Source organism: Sus scrofa, chromosome 4 (assembly GCF_000003025.6).
Source record: "Sus scrofa isolate TJ Tabasco breed Duroc chromosome 4, Sscrofa11.1, whole genome shotgun sequence".
Classification (NCBI taxonomy): Eukaryota; Metazoa; Chordata; class Mammalia; order Artiodactyla; family Suidae; genus Sus; species Sus scrofa.
In genome coordinates, this window is record NC_010446.5 from 14,095,444 (window position 1) to 14,108,452 (window position 13,009).

At 48.2% G+C, this 13,009-nt stretch overlaps 1 long non-coding RNA gene across 1 annotated transcript in view; it reads left to right on the plus strand.

Annotated features, from left to right (window-relative positions):
* The window catches only part of LOC102165543, a 603,985-nt gene extending 602,048 nt beyond the window's left edge, over positions 1-1,937 (plus strand). Inside the window, exon 9 of the long non-coding RNA XR_002343107.1 lies at positions 1,162-1,937. This is a non-coding gene — a long non-coding RNA (uncharacterized LOC102165543). The remainder of the gene's footprint in view (positions 1-1,161) is intronic.

The following is a 13,009-nucleotide window of genomic DNA, read 5'->3' on the forward strand; positions in this document are numbered from 1 at the left end:
GGGTTCTAAATCCAATGACAAGTGTCTTCGTAAGAGATGGAAGACAGAGAACGCAGAGGAGGAGTCCGTGTGAGGGCAGGAACAGAGACTGGAGATACACAGCCACAAGCCAAAGAGGGCCAGAGCCACAGAAGTTTAGAAATAGGCAAGGGAGAGCTCTCCCCTAGAGCTGGCAGTGACCGCAACCCTGCCAACCCTTTGATTTTGAACTTCTAAATCAAACTGTAAAAGCATACCTTCCTGTTGTTTTAAGACACCAGATTTATGGGACTTTGTCCCCACAGTCCCGAGAAGTAAATACACCAACCTTGTTGGGTTCATGTAATCACACAAATTTGGTATGACCTGATCCAATGATTTCCAAACTTAAGCTCTGAAGAGCCCTCCGTGGTCCCCATGACATAATTTTGTACTTAGAGGTACTCTTAAGATTTCCCGTAATTTAAATATTCTTCAGCTTAAAAAAAAAAAACTAAATTAAAAATCGAATCAGGAGTTCCCGTTGTGGCTCAGTGGAAATGAATCTGACTATCATCCATGAGATCAAGGGTTCAATCCCTGGCCTTACACAGTGGGTTAAGGATATGGCATTGCCTTGAACTGTGGTGTAGTTCACAGATGCAGCTCAGATCCTGCATTGTTGTGGCTGTGGTGTAGGCCGGTGGCTACAGCTCCGATCCGACCCCTAGCCTGGGAACTTCATGTGCCCTGGGTGCAGCCCTAAAAGACAAAAAACAAACAAACAATCAAAAACAACATAATCAACCAAACCTAAATCTTCTCCAACTCTAAATGGTTTTTTGTTTTTGTCTTTTTAGGGCTGAACCTGCAGCATATGGAAGTTCCCAGGCTGGGTGTCGAATCAGAGCTGCAGCTGCTGGCCTACACACAGCCACAGCAACACAGGATCCGAGCCATGTCTGCGACCTACACCACAGCTCACTGCAATGCCAGATCCCTAACCCACTGAGCGAGAGCAGGGATCGAACCCATGTTGTCATGTATACTAGTCAAATTTGTTTCTGCTGAGCCACGGCAGGAACTCCTCCAACTCTAAATGTTAACACTGAAATCAGAGAAGTCACATAACTCGTCCAAGTTCCCCTGCAAGCAAGAGGCAGAGCCATGGTGAGCACCACTGTCTTCATTCTCCCTCTACAGGGCTCTGCCTGTTCCCCAAGGAACCACCACTACATCAATATCCTTGGAAAACAAAGAGGAAAATACAAGCAGCAGTGCTGTTACCATGAATGACAAGATAAAGATGCCCTTGATTTCCAGCACCGCCACCATTCAACCATCAACTACGGGTTCCGAACACTGTGAGAAGAAGAAAGAAAGAAAGAAAATGGAAAGAGAGAACAGAGAATTCAAGTAGTGGGAGCTCCAGACAGTCTACAGGAGTCTTGAAGAAAGCGTTCATGGTATCGACACCGATGAAGGTAAACCTTTCTTCCTCCGTGGCCTGAGCAGTCAGCTCAGCCTGCTGTCACTTTGGAGTCAGACACAAAAGAAAATTCCTCCCGTAGCCCTGTGACTTAGGTCTGTGTGACCTTGAGCAAAGTTAACTTCTGGGAACCTTGGTGTCCTGAGGAAATGGGCATCATAGCTCCTTGCAGGAGCTTGCACACCTAAATGAAGGGTGCAAGGCTCACATGATCTGAGCAGCCTAGGGATCTGACCCAGAATCTGAAGCTAAGCCAGTAGACCCTTGACACTAGCTGTGGGCCCTGGACAGTTGCCCGTCCATGCCTCAGTTTTCTTGTCTATGAAATGGGAATATTGCTACCTGCTTCAAAGGGTCCTGATGGAGTTTAGAATAAGCCAATAGTACAAAGTACTGAAACAATGCCTGGCAGAAAAGTGCCGTATGAGCATTTGTTAAATTAAAACTTAATATGAAAAGGCAAGTGTTTTCTCATATCCTCATAAGAGGGACTCTTCTTTTTTTTTTTTTTTTTGGTCTTTTTTGTCTTTTTAGGGCTGCACCCATGGCACATGGAAGTTCCCAGGCCGGGGTCGAATCGGAGCTGTAGCTGCCAGCCTGCACCACCGCCACAGCCACAGCCACAGCCACACAGTATCTGAGCCGCATCTTCGACCTATACCACAACTCACCACAACGCCGGATCCTGACCCACTAAGCAAGGCTAGGGATCAAACCCGAAACCTCATGGTTCCTAGTCGGATTCGTTTCCCCTGCACCACGACGGTAAACTCCATAAGAGGGACTCAAGGACTTAGAAGTTGATCAAAAGAATTTTGATTGCATAAAATGCATCGATGTTGGTTTTAGCAAGGGGAAATTTGCTTTTCTGACAGATGCTACAGTCTGAAGATTCTGGGAGTCTGAGAACTTCCTCCCTGCCTGACTCAGTGTGGACAGAAAGAGAGTTTGAGGAGAGACGGAAGATTCTGAGGGCTCAGTGACTGGCTGACAGTGAGAATGTTTTCTTTCTGGTGATAAATTGTCAACTGCCCATCTTTCCAACCTCATGGGCCTAAGTGGGGGGCTGGCCATGCCCAGCCCCTGACTTGGAACAGATGTTGAGTCATTCACCTCCACTGAGGGGATTAGGGTTATTCCAGGCCTAGGACCAGGCATTCCTGGGCCATGACCGCAGGTTGTGCTGACTGGAGTCTAATTTCTGCAGGCCTCTAGCTCACGTCTGCTGATCGCTGAGCTCTCTCATTCCTTTGGACAGAAATAATAATAATAATGAACACCGGTACGTATCCGGCCCTCTGCGGCTAGGCAACCAGGAACACAGAGATGAGCTGAGCTCGTGGAAAAATGAGATTAACAAATGGAACATTGCGAGTCGTGTTAGATGGGAGCACGAAAGAGACATTTCAGATAACCAGGGGCTGAGTGTAGAAAGTTAAGGAACCTTCTCTGTGTGCTAAGCCTGACTCCAAGAATGTTGCTTTATTAACTCATTGGACCCTTACAGTCACTCAGCAGGGTAGGTGGTCTGGCCCTAATTTACAGCCAGGGAAAGCAAAGAACAGAGAGGTTAAGCCACTTACTTAAAGTCACACAGCTAGAAGGGGTAGAATCAATGTGCATCCAGACAGTGAGGCTCCAGAACCTGGGCTCTCTGCCTCTCAGCCGGGCTGAGGTGTCCTGGTTGGTGGCCCATCGCATTTCACCTTTGGGTCCTCGATTCCCTCAACATTGGAAAAGAGAGTGAGATCTGCCTTGAATGCTGACCCTGGACCCCTGTCAGGAGAGAGGATCTCACCTTACCCTCAGGGCCCCGTTGCTCCAGGTTATTGCTATGAATGAAAAATGACCCCCACCCTATCAGTAAACAAAGCAGATTGCAGCCATCAAACCCTCAGCCACAGCAGCCCCACCAACTGGGCACCCTGAGGGGATTTGGGGTGAGAAAAGCAGCAGGGCACACAGTTGAGGTGCAGAGTGATTTCAGTGAGCTCAGACCCTTGCATCTTCGCAGAGAGAGAAAAGCAGAGCTAAATCCATTAACGGGAGATGTCCGGTTTTCTTTAATTACTCGTAATCTTTTCTTGTTCTAGCTACCTAGTTTTCATGGCAAAGCTCCTATGTATCCTGGCTCCTCCCTTACCTCTTTGGAGCCGTCCCTCAGAGTGATCTGAGACTGTCCTTCTTGGACTTAAGTCCTCAGATTTGACCCCTAACCTGAGAACTTCCATATGCTGTGGGTGCAGCCCTAAAAAGACCAAAAAAAAAAAAAAAAAAAAAAAAGAAAAAATCACCAAACAAACACGAGAACTCCAAATTTCATACCATTTTTACTGTGCCAAATCGGCCATGGAACTACTCAAGGCAAATCCTCAGGCCCCATAACTCAGAGCTTCTGTTGCATGAATGGTCAAAAAAAAACTGAGGGCGAGGAATAATAAATAACAAAGATAATGGTGGCAGATAACATTTACTAAGCTTTTAGCCTGCTGTAAGCACCGTGCTAAACACCTTATTTCATTTAGTCTTAACATCACTGTGACATCCGTTCTTTTTTATCCTAGTTTTTTTACCAATAAGAAAAATGAAGCTCAGATGGTAGATGATTTATCCAGTTTATCTGCTGTGTAGTGGGAAACAAACCCAGGCAAGCCTGATTCCAAAGCCAGCGGATTCCTCTTTCCTTTGCAGCCAGAGATGCATCTTCCAACCACCTCTGCCTCTGTGGTGGTGCCCAGGGAGGCCATACTCTCGAGATTTGCCTTCTTCAGAGGTAGCTGTAGGACCAGTGAAACCCACCTGAGTCAGGATCCCTGGGGGCTGAGATCATTATTGCAAAAACTCCTCAGGTGAGTCTAATAAGCAGTCAAGGTTGGGCCCTTGTAGGTTGTGAGAGCATCTCAGGCTTTAGTGTGACAGGGATGTGGCTTCTGATTCAGCAATCTGGAATGGGACCTGAGATTCTGCATTTCTAGCAACACCTCCCCCCGCCCCACCCTTCCACGCCGAGGCTGTGGGCCACACTTGCGGATACCAAGGCTATATAGGTCATGGTGAGGATATGAATTTTATTTTGGTGCCAGGGAAGCCCTAGCAAAGATTTTTTTTTTTTTTTTGGTCTTTTTTTTTTTAAGGCCACACCTGCAGCATATGGAAGTTCCCAGGCTAGGGGTTGAATCAGAGCTGCAGCTGCCAGCTACAGCCACAGCCACAGGCACAGCAACACCAGGTCTGAGCCACATCTTCAACCTATGCCACAGCTCACGGCAACACTGGATCCTTAACCCATTGAGTGAAACCAGGGATCGAATCTGCATCCTCATGGATACTAGTTGGGTTCTTAACCTGCTGAGCCACAACAGGTACTCACCGGCAGAGTTTTCAACAGGGGTGTGTTTCTATCTACACTGTGGAAGGATGACCCTGGCTGCTGTGTAAAGGACAAAGCTTTGGGTGATTGGGAGGCCCTCTGTCTGCCTTTGTCCAGAGATGACATGTAAGGGCTCAGCTGCCCCCCTTCCAGGCAGGAATGGGTGGGGCATGAAGCACGGGCCCAAGGCCAAACTGGGAGGCCAACAGTGCCTGGGGTGGAGGTCCCTAAGCCTGGGAGGGGCCAAAGGCATGCTCCAGTGACCCTCCTCCTGCTTCTTTGGGTGCTGGCAGAGAGCTTTCTCTCCTCAGTGGCTGAAGGGCCCAGTCTGAGAACAATATACCCTGTGGGGAGACCCAGCAGGCAGGTGGGAGAGTGGGAGCAAAATTTTTTCCAGGACTTTTTCAGAATTCCACCAGGCTGCGAGACCCAGCCCAGAGCCTGGCACCCTGACCAGCAGCCCTCTGGAAGGAACAAAAGCCCCTTGGCCTGTCTTGCCCCTGCTTGTGGGTGCTCAGGAGAGAATTCAAGGGGAAAGAATTTCACTTCCAAAGGAGTGGTGTGAGAGTTTGAGAAAAGCCTCACTTCTCCAGGCTCTCCGTTTCCCTCTCGGCCCATGAGTCATCCTGCTCCAAAATGACAAACACGGGTAAATAAGATAGTAGGAGTGACAGGGATGACTCAGCTGACATGGGCACCCGTCCGGCAGGGTTCAGGGGCCCCACCGAGGGCAGGAGGCTGCATTCGGAAAAGGAGGAGGATGGTGCATGAGGGAGCCACTCAAGGCATGTTTTTGTCTCATCCTGGTCACAGATGGCAGCCACAGAGTGGTTTTTCCACCGGGAGCTGCCTGAGGCCGGCCCGGCGTTACTCACAGGGGAGGGGGGCACAGCCGGAGTCAAGGGCCAGTGGTGGCTGGATGTGTGCAAACCTTCCTTTGACTGTTGCCGCAAACGGCAGGGCCCTCCTCCCAGAGTGCTGGTCTATGCCTCATTTTCTTCCCCAGATCCTCCAACAAATGAATTTGGACCTTGGGGTGTTTATGAGTAAAATAACAGGATCCTGGGATTTATTTATTTATTTATTTGTCTTTTTAGGGCCACACCTGTGGCATATGGAGGTTCCCAGGCTAGGGGTTGAATCCGAGCTATAGCTGCCGGCCTACAACGTAGCCACAGCAACGCCAGATCCGAGCCGCATCTCCCACCTACACCACAGTTCACAGCAACTTTGGACTCTTAACCCACTGAGGGAGGCCAGGGATCGAACCTGCATCCTCATGGATATACTAGTCAGATTCATTTCTGCTGAGCCATGACGGGACCTCCTGGGATTTATTTTAAAAATTCTATTATTCCCCACTCTAGAAACACTGAGAGGTGATAAATGAAGTGACGTTGGCAAAGTGTTTGTAATTGTTCAGCTGAGTGAAGGATGCATAGGATCATGAAACCATTTTTTGTGCTTTGGGATACGGTTTCAATTTCCATAATAAAAAATTGCTGTGGTTGTCATTTTAAAGGGCTTTGGTCCAGTCACCTCTCACTGACCTTTAACCTCCTGGAGCACTGACATCTTTCTGGAAAGTTTGACCTCACTTCCCCTCATGGGCCTCAGTTTCCCCAGCAGCCTAACCATCTCCTGTAAAGAATGGGGCATTGGTTCCAGTGCTTTCTGAGCCCTTTTCCAGCTTTGCTTCCCTGTGAGCTGATGATCTCTGTGGATTCCAAATTCTCACTGTCCCCGGGCACCCCACGCACGTATTTCCACAGCAACCTTGTGTGCCGTGCTTAGCGTAGGGGTTAGATAAGGATTCTGGAACGCCAACGTCCAGGGGTGAATCCTGAATCAGCCACACCCTAATTATGTGACCTCAGGCAACTCACTGACTGTCTCTAGATGTCAATTTTCTGATCTGAAAAATGAAGATAATAATACTAGCTACCTCATGGGGTTATTATAAAGATCCAATGACCTTAAATTTGTAAAACATTTAACACAGCGCTTGGCCTATGGTGCCACAGAAGTAAAGTGCACTGAAGAAGAGGGAAAGGCTTCAGAAGCCAGCTGGTTCTCTAGGTCAGGGTTGGCAAATTCTTTCTTCAAAGGGCCACACAGGGAGTTCCAGTTGTGGCTCAGCAGTAACAAACCCGACTAGTATCCATGAGGACTAGTGTTCGATCCTTGGCCCTGCTCAGTGGATTAAGGACCCGGCGTTGCGGTGAGCTGTGGTGTAGGTTGCAGATGCATCTCAGATCTGGCGTTGCCGTGGTTGTGGTGTAGGCTGGCAGCCATAGCTCTGGTTAAACCCCTACCCTGGGAATTTCCATATGCCTATGATGCCACGGGTGCAGCCCTGAAAAAAAAGGGGAAGGGGGCCAGACGGTAAATGTTTTCAGCTTAACTGGTCGTATAACTTAGTCACATCCAGGCTGAAGCAACTTGAAGCTGATAGGCCTCTTCCATGTCTCTCTTTCCCCACAGGCGGTATATTCCAGATGGTGTCACTGCCATTTACAAAATGACAGCAAACTCACAGTCTGGGCTTTAGCAGAGTGAGAAACTGTGAGTGTATTAAAGCCACTGTGATCTCTGTGGCTTGTTCTGTTGCCGCAGCACAGCCTGGCCTCGCCTGATACACAGTGGGCAGCCCTTGAGGCCATAAAGAATAGACCTATTGTTCTTTCCCAAATTCACTCCAAGTACACAAACTTTCTTAGTTTTATTTTTTTTCGTTTTCATAAATCATGTCACATCTGTCTACCATGCCAGCTGCCACCTTGTAAACACCTTCCGATCTGTGTGCACGCTCTGCTCTAAGCCAACACCCAGAGTTGAACATGGCCCCCCGGATGGGCCTGACTTCCAGCAGAAAAGGACCGCTTACAGGGGGTACACCGAGCATCACGTCAGGTAGGGGGCGGAGTTCAGAGTGTATTGTTGATACGGATGGAGTTTCCAGTGGATCATCTACTATTGTGCCTCTGTGAAGCCCACCTTCATGTACGGTTTTTGTAAAATTGGCATTTCATGGAAACCAAGAGGCCCTGCTCCATTTCATCCCGGGCTGCCCTGCCAGCCTCTCAACAGCTGTCATCAAGCTGAAGAGAACAGGATAAATGGGGAGGAAGAGTCAGAAAATGTTGTCAAGTGTCCTCGGTTGTGTGTTTCTTACACACGATAGTCCCAGGTTCTTGGAAGGATTCTGAGAAATGAGTTCAGTGGGAGCTGCAGTTATGGGGACTGTTTTTCCCAAACTGAAAATCAGGATGCAGATCAGATTAAAAACATGATGCCACTCCCAGGCAGGGGATTAATTTGGAGGCTGACTTTGGGGAATTTTAGGAATATTGGGTGGTCCTTTGGGTTCAGAGGAAAGGATCCTTGGCCACTCGGGTTATCAGGGCAATCTGGAGAACTTGCAGTCCAGAGGCTTTAGAGAAGAAGGGGCACTAAACTGCCACCACAGGGGCTGAAAGAAGCTAAAGGAGCCACAGGGTGAGACCCACTGGTAGGAGCAAGGTGTTGGGACCAAGCAGGCCTGCATTCAAATCCTGGTTCTACCCTTACCTACCACGTAAGCTTCAGGCATGCCCGACTCCTCTGAACTACTGTCTCTTCACTTGAATTCCATTTTAATGGTGGCACCTACTTGAAGGATTGATGTGAGGATTAAATGGTGAAGGTCTATAGACTCCAGGCTCTTAGGAGGTGCTGGAGCTGAAAGTACCATTTCACATCAGGTACTAGGTACTTCTCTCAATAGGTGTGAGGTACTTCTCCATTAGGGTACTAGGTACTTCTTTTGATAGGTACTAGGTACTTCTGCCACTAGGTGCTAGGTACTTCTACCACTAGGTACTAGGTACTTCTACTAGGTACTAGGTACTTCTCTCACTATGTACTTATTCCCACCAGAAGATAGAAAGAACAGCGAACAAATTCACTTTATTTAAATATAATCTTTAGAAATGGATACTGCCAAAGTTCCCGTCATGGCACAGTGGTTAACGAATCCGATAGGAACCATGAGGTTGTGGGTTTGATCCCTGGCCTTGCTCAGTGAGTTAAAGATCGGTGTTGCCCTGAGCTGTGGTGTAGGTCGCAGACACGGCTCAGATCCCGCATTGCTGTGGCCCTGGCGTAGGCTGGCGGCTACAGCTCCGATTAGACCCCTAGCCTGGGACCCTCCATATGCTGCGGGAGCGGCCCTAGAAAAGGCAAAAAGACCGAAAAAAAGAAATTGATACTGCCTTGGAACATTTGTTCATATTGCATATTAGAATATGTATATGCTATCTGTATTCATATTCTAGATAGTGGGCAGTTTTTTTTATTTTAATCCCCATGCCCATCTCCAGGGAATTCTGACTCAAACAGTAAGGATGACTATGATGTACAGCTGGGTTTGAGAACCACAGGCCCAGTGCCTCCCACCTCCCACCAATGGGAGCCCACCCACACAGCACTCACAGGTCAAGGAAGGAAATCTCTCCAGCAGGCAGCTGAGAAGGTAGTGCAGGTGACTCCTGGCTATATCTATATCATCTACATCTCAATATTATCTTGAGTAGAAAATGGGAAGGATCTTATTGAAAAACCCATTTGCTGACATATACCTCTTGGAATTCTAAACCTTTCACACCCTACCTGATTGAAGTGTTTATTTGTTTTTTTAACTAATTAAGAGGTTGGGAGGGGAAAAAATGAATTCTTTGGCCAAAAATATTCCTAAAATATCTGCAGGGAGACAGAAGGTAGTTTAAAGCATGAAGAATAAAAATGCAAGAAACCCTATCAGAATCCAGGCAGGTTCAGAAGGAGGAAGAGACATGAAGACTCAGAATATTAACTCTGCTCCACAGGTGAACGTGACCCAGTGAACGAAAATCAGTCTTCCCCAGCGTCCCCAGGATGACAACACAGCTACTCTCCCCACGAGGAGACACGAGTAAAGCAGTAGAGAGAGAAGGCTGGTCTCGAGCACTTTCAGAGGGAGTAAATATGTTGATTAGATTCTACATGTTTATGGGCCAAGGCAGGAAGGTAGGAGTCTCTGTGGAATTTTCCAGAAATCACACTTTATCTCCTTTATATTCATGTGTTCCTTCAATCTTTACTCATGCAACCAACACATACCTCCCAGGCACACTCTGGGTGCTCCAAGTGCCCTTGTTGGCTCTGAAATGTGGGGGCCCAAGAACAAGAACTAGGGAGAAGCCTCTAGGAGCTAAGGGCTGGCCCAGCTGGCAGCTCACAAAGAAACAGAGACCTCAGCCTGACAAACACAAGGAAGGGGATTCTGCGACAACTTGAACAAGTCTGGGAGCAGATTCTCCCCTGAATCTTCCACCAAAAGGCCCGCTGACCAACACCTGGATTTCGAACTCATGAAACCTTGAACAGAGAAACCAGATTCTTGTCCATTGTCCCAAGGTGGCCCTGCAGGTCAACAGTGATTCCAGGCCCACCTACCGTCCCATAGCCTGGTAACTAGACAGAGGCACGGCCTTCCACAAACCCTGCCCCATGAGCCTCGTCTCATGCTTATCTTCTCAGGCTGACCAACTGGGGGCTCCACTGATCCTCCAGCTTGCTTCCAGACCTTCCTTCCCAAGCTCCTACCATGAATGTTTAAGGTTCAATTTCTGTCATAAATCTCAACTCAAAAAATAAAAAGGAATTGGCTTCCACTAGTGCTGAAAAAAAAATTCCTCAGGAGTTCTCATTGTAGCTCAGCAGGTTAAGAACCCAACTAGTATTCATGAGGATGCGGATTTGATCTCTGGCCCCATTCTGTGGGTTAAGGATCTGGTGTTGTCGTGTGCTGTGGCACAGATCACAGATGTGCTCAGATACCCATGGCTGTGGTGTTGGCCAGCAGCTGCAGCTCTGATTCAGCCCCTAGACTGGGAACTTCCATGTGCTGTGGGTGTGGCCCTAAAAAGACAAAAAAAAAAAAAGAAAAAAAAGAAAAAGAAAAATCCTCATTCTATCAAGAGGAACCAGGGCTGGCTGCCAAGAGAGACAAGGCAGTCCTTTCTTTCAAACAGCCTTCTTCAGGCTTCAAGCCACCTGAGACCCAGCCCCAGGTCTGCCTGTGCCCCACTCCCTTCCCAGCTTGCGCAGTGACTTGGGCGAGTCGTTGTACTTCTTTGCACCTGATTCCTCACCTATGAAGATGACAGCAGTTTTTCTACCTGCTTCACAGGGTGGCTGTAAGGATCAGGTTTGTGCAAAAGCAGGCCAGGGACTGATGCGGCGATGCATGCAGATGGAGGCTACGGAGATTGGCCAGGGAGGTGAGGAGGTGGGGTTCTGTCCTTCTCCCACCTAAATGGCAGATGAGAGAAGGAGAAGGAGGCTGCTAATGTCAAGGACAACCACAGCCATGACAATGACGCTTGTCATCTCAGAGCAGATTCTGTACACAGGCTGAGCAGCAACCAGGTAGAAATGGGCAAGGCTCAGGCAGACCCCTGTTTCTCCTCTCCCTGAGAGCCCACCTTGGTTTAGGGCATAATCCTAGACCAGGACACTCACATGATTTAACTCGTTTTGGCAATTTCTTTCCAGCATTTTTTGTTTGTTTGTTTGTTTGTTTGTTTACATTAAGGATAAGTGTTCCAGGGAACGTGTCAAAAAGAAAATGATCAGAGTAGAATGAGTGGCATCAACTGCCACTGATAACCAAGGCTCCAGGCAATAACATGGATATGCTGCCTTTCCTCCCAGATGCTCAGCAAGCAGGTGCAGATGAGATCTCATATTTGCACCAGACGCTTCCCCTGGCCTCACAGGAAAAGTGAGCCCCTCCCCACTCAGGGATGCTCTCCCAAGATGTTGCAGCAATCTTTATGAGCCAGAGAGCAGAGGAGGGCAACTGATGTTTATTGGGTGCTAACGAGTACTTTACTTAATCCTCACAATTATCCTATGCAATAAAAATCATTATCCCCATCTTATAGATGAGACGACGCGAAGTCTTAGAGATAAAGTGACTTGTCCAAGATCACATTGCTAATAAGCAGAGGCACTGGAGCTTGAGAAAGGCCTGGCTCAGAGCATTGGATGCTAAGTGCTGTGGGAAATGCAGACATCAATGTTCCAGGGTTAACACACCCTTTAGGGAACTTTCAGTCCAGTGAGGGAAACAACAGGTGCAACTGACATAAAATATAAGGTGGGCTGCAGTAAGCAGAACCTGAAAGTAATGGACTCTGAGTTCCCAGAGGAAGGAACAATGAATTTTGACTCCGATCCAGATGGCACTTAAAGGGGACCATGAAAGATGGTAGAACCACAGCAGGAGGAGAATGGGGAGATGCAGGGGAGGGATGGAGAGGTGGTGGGGGGATAGACACTAGCCTGGCAAAGGCCTGGGAGTCTGAGAATACCTGCCAGATTGCTCAGTCAGGAAGGTAGAGACCACGTGACTTTCCTGCTTCCAGTTCCTTCTCTTCCAGGATAAGGCGCAGGCACCTAAACCAGCATAACCAGGGCCTTCAGACACTGGGCTCCCCCAAAAGCCATGAACTGCCATAGTCATGTCAGTCTCCCCAACTTTCCCCACCTTCTTTCACACTGAGATCATTATTTTATTTTGTTTTGTTTTGTTTTATTTTTTCTTTTTGTCCATGCCTGTGGCATGTGGAAGTTCCTGGGCCCGGAAATGAACCTGTGCCACAGCAGCAACCCAAGGCACAGTGGCAATGCCAGATCCTTAACCCACTGAGCCACCAGGGAACTCTCAGAAGTCCTTCTTCTTTTTTTTTTTTTTTTTTTTTTTTTTGCTTTTTAGGGCCGCACCTATGGCATGCGGAATTGTCCGGGCTAGGGATGGAATCAGAGCTGCAGCTGCCAGCCGACATCACAGCCACAGCAACGTGGGATCTGAATCGTGTCTGTGACCTATACCACTGCTCGTGGCAATGCTGGATCCTCAACCCACTGAGCGAGGCCAGGGATCAAACCTACATTCTTATGGATACTAGCTGGGTTCCTAACCCACTGAGCCACTATGGGAACTCCTGAAGAAGCCTTTTAGAAACAGGAACCAGAGAGCACAGAGCACATCCAAGCTCTGGCTAAGGTGGCTGGGCACTGTCCTGGAGAGTTGGCAGTATGCCATGATGCCAGACACCACTGCTGTGGCCAGGTCTGGGGAGGGGTGAGAAATTGCCTTGTATGCA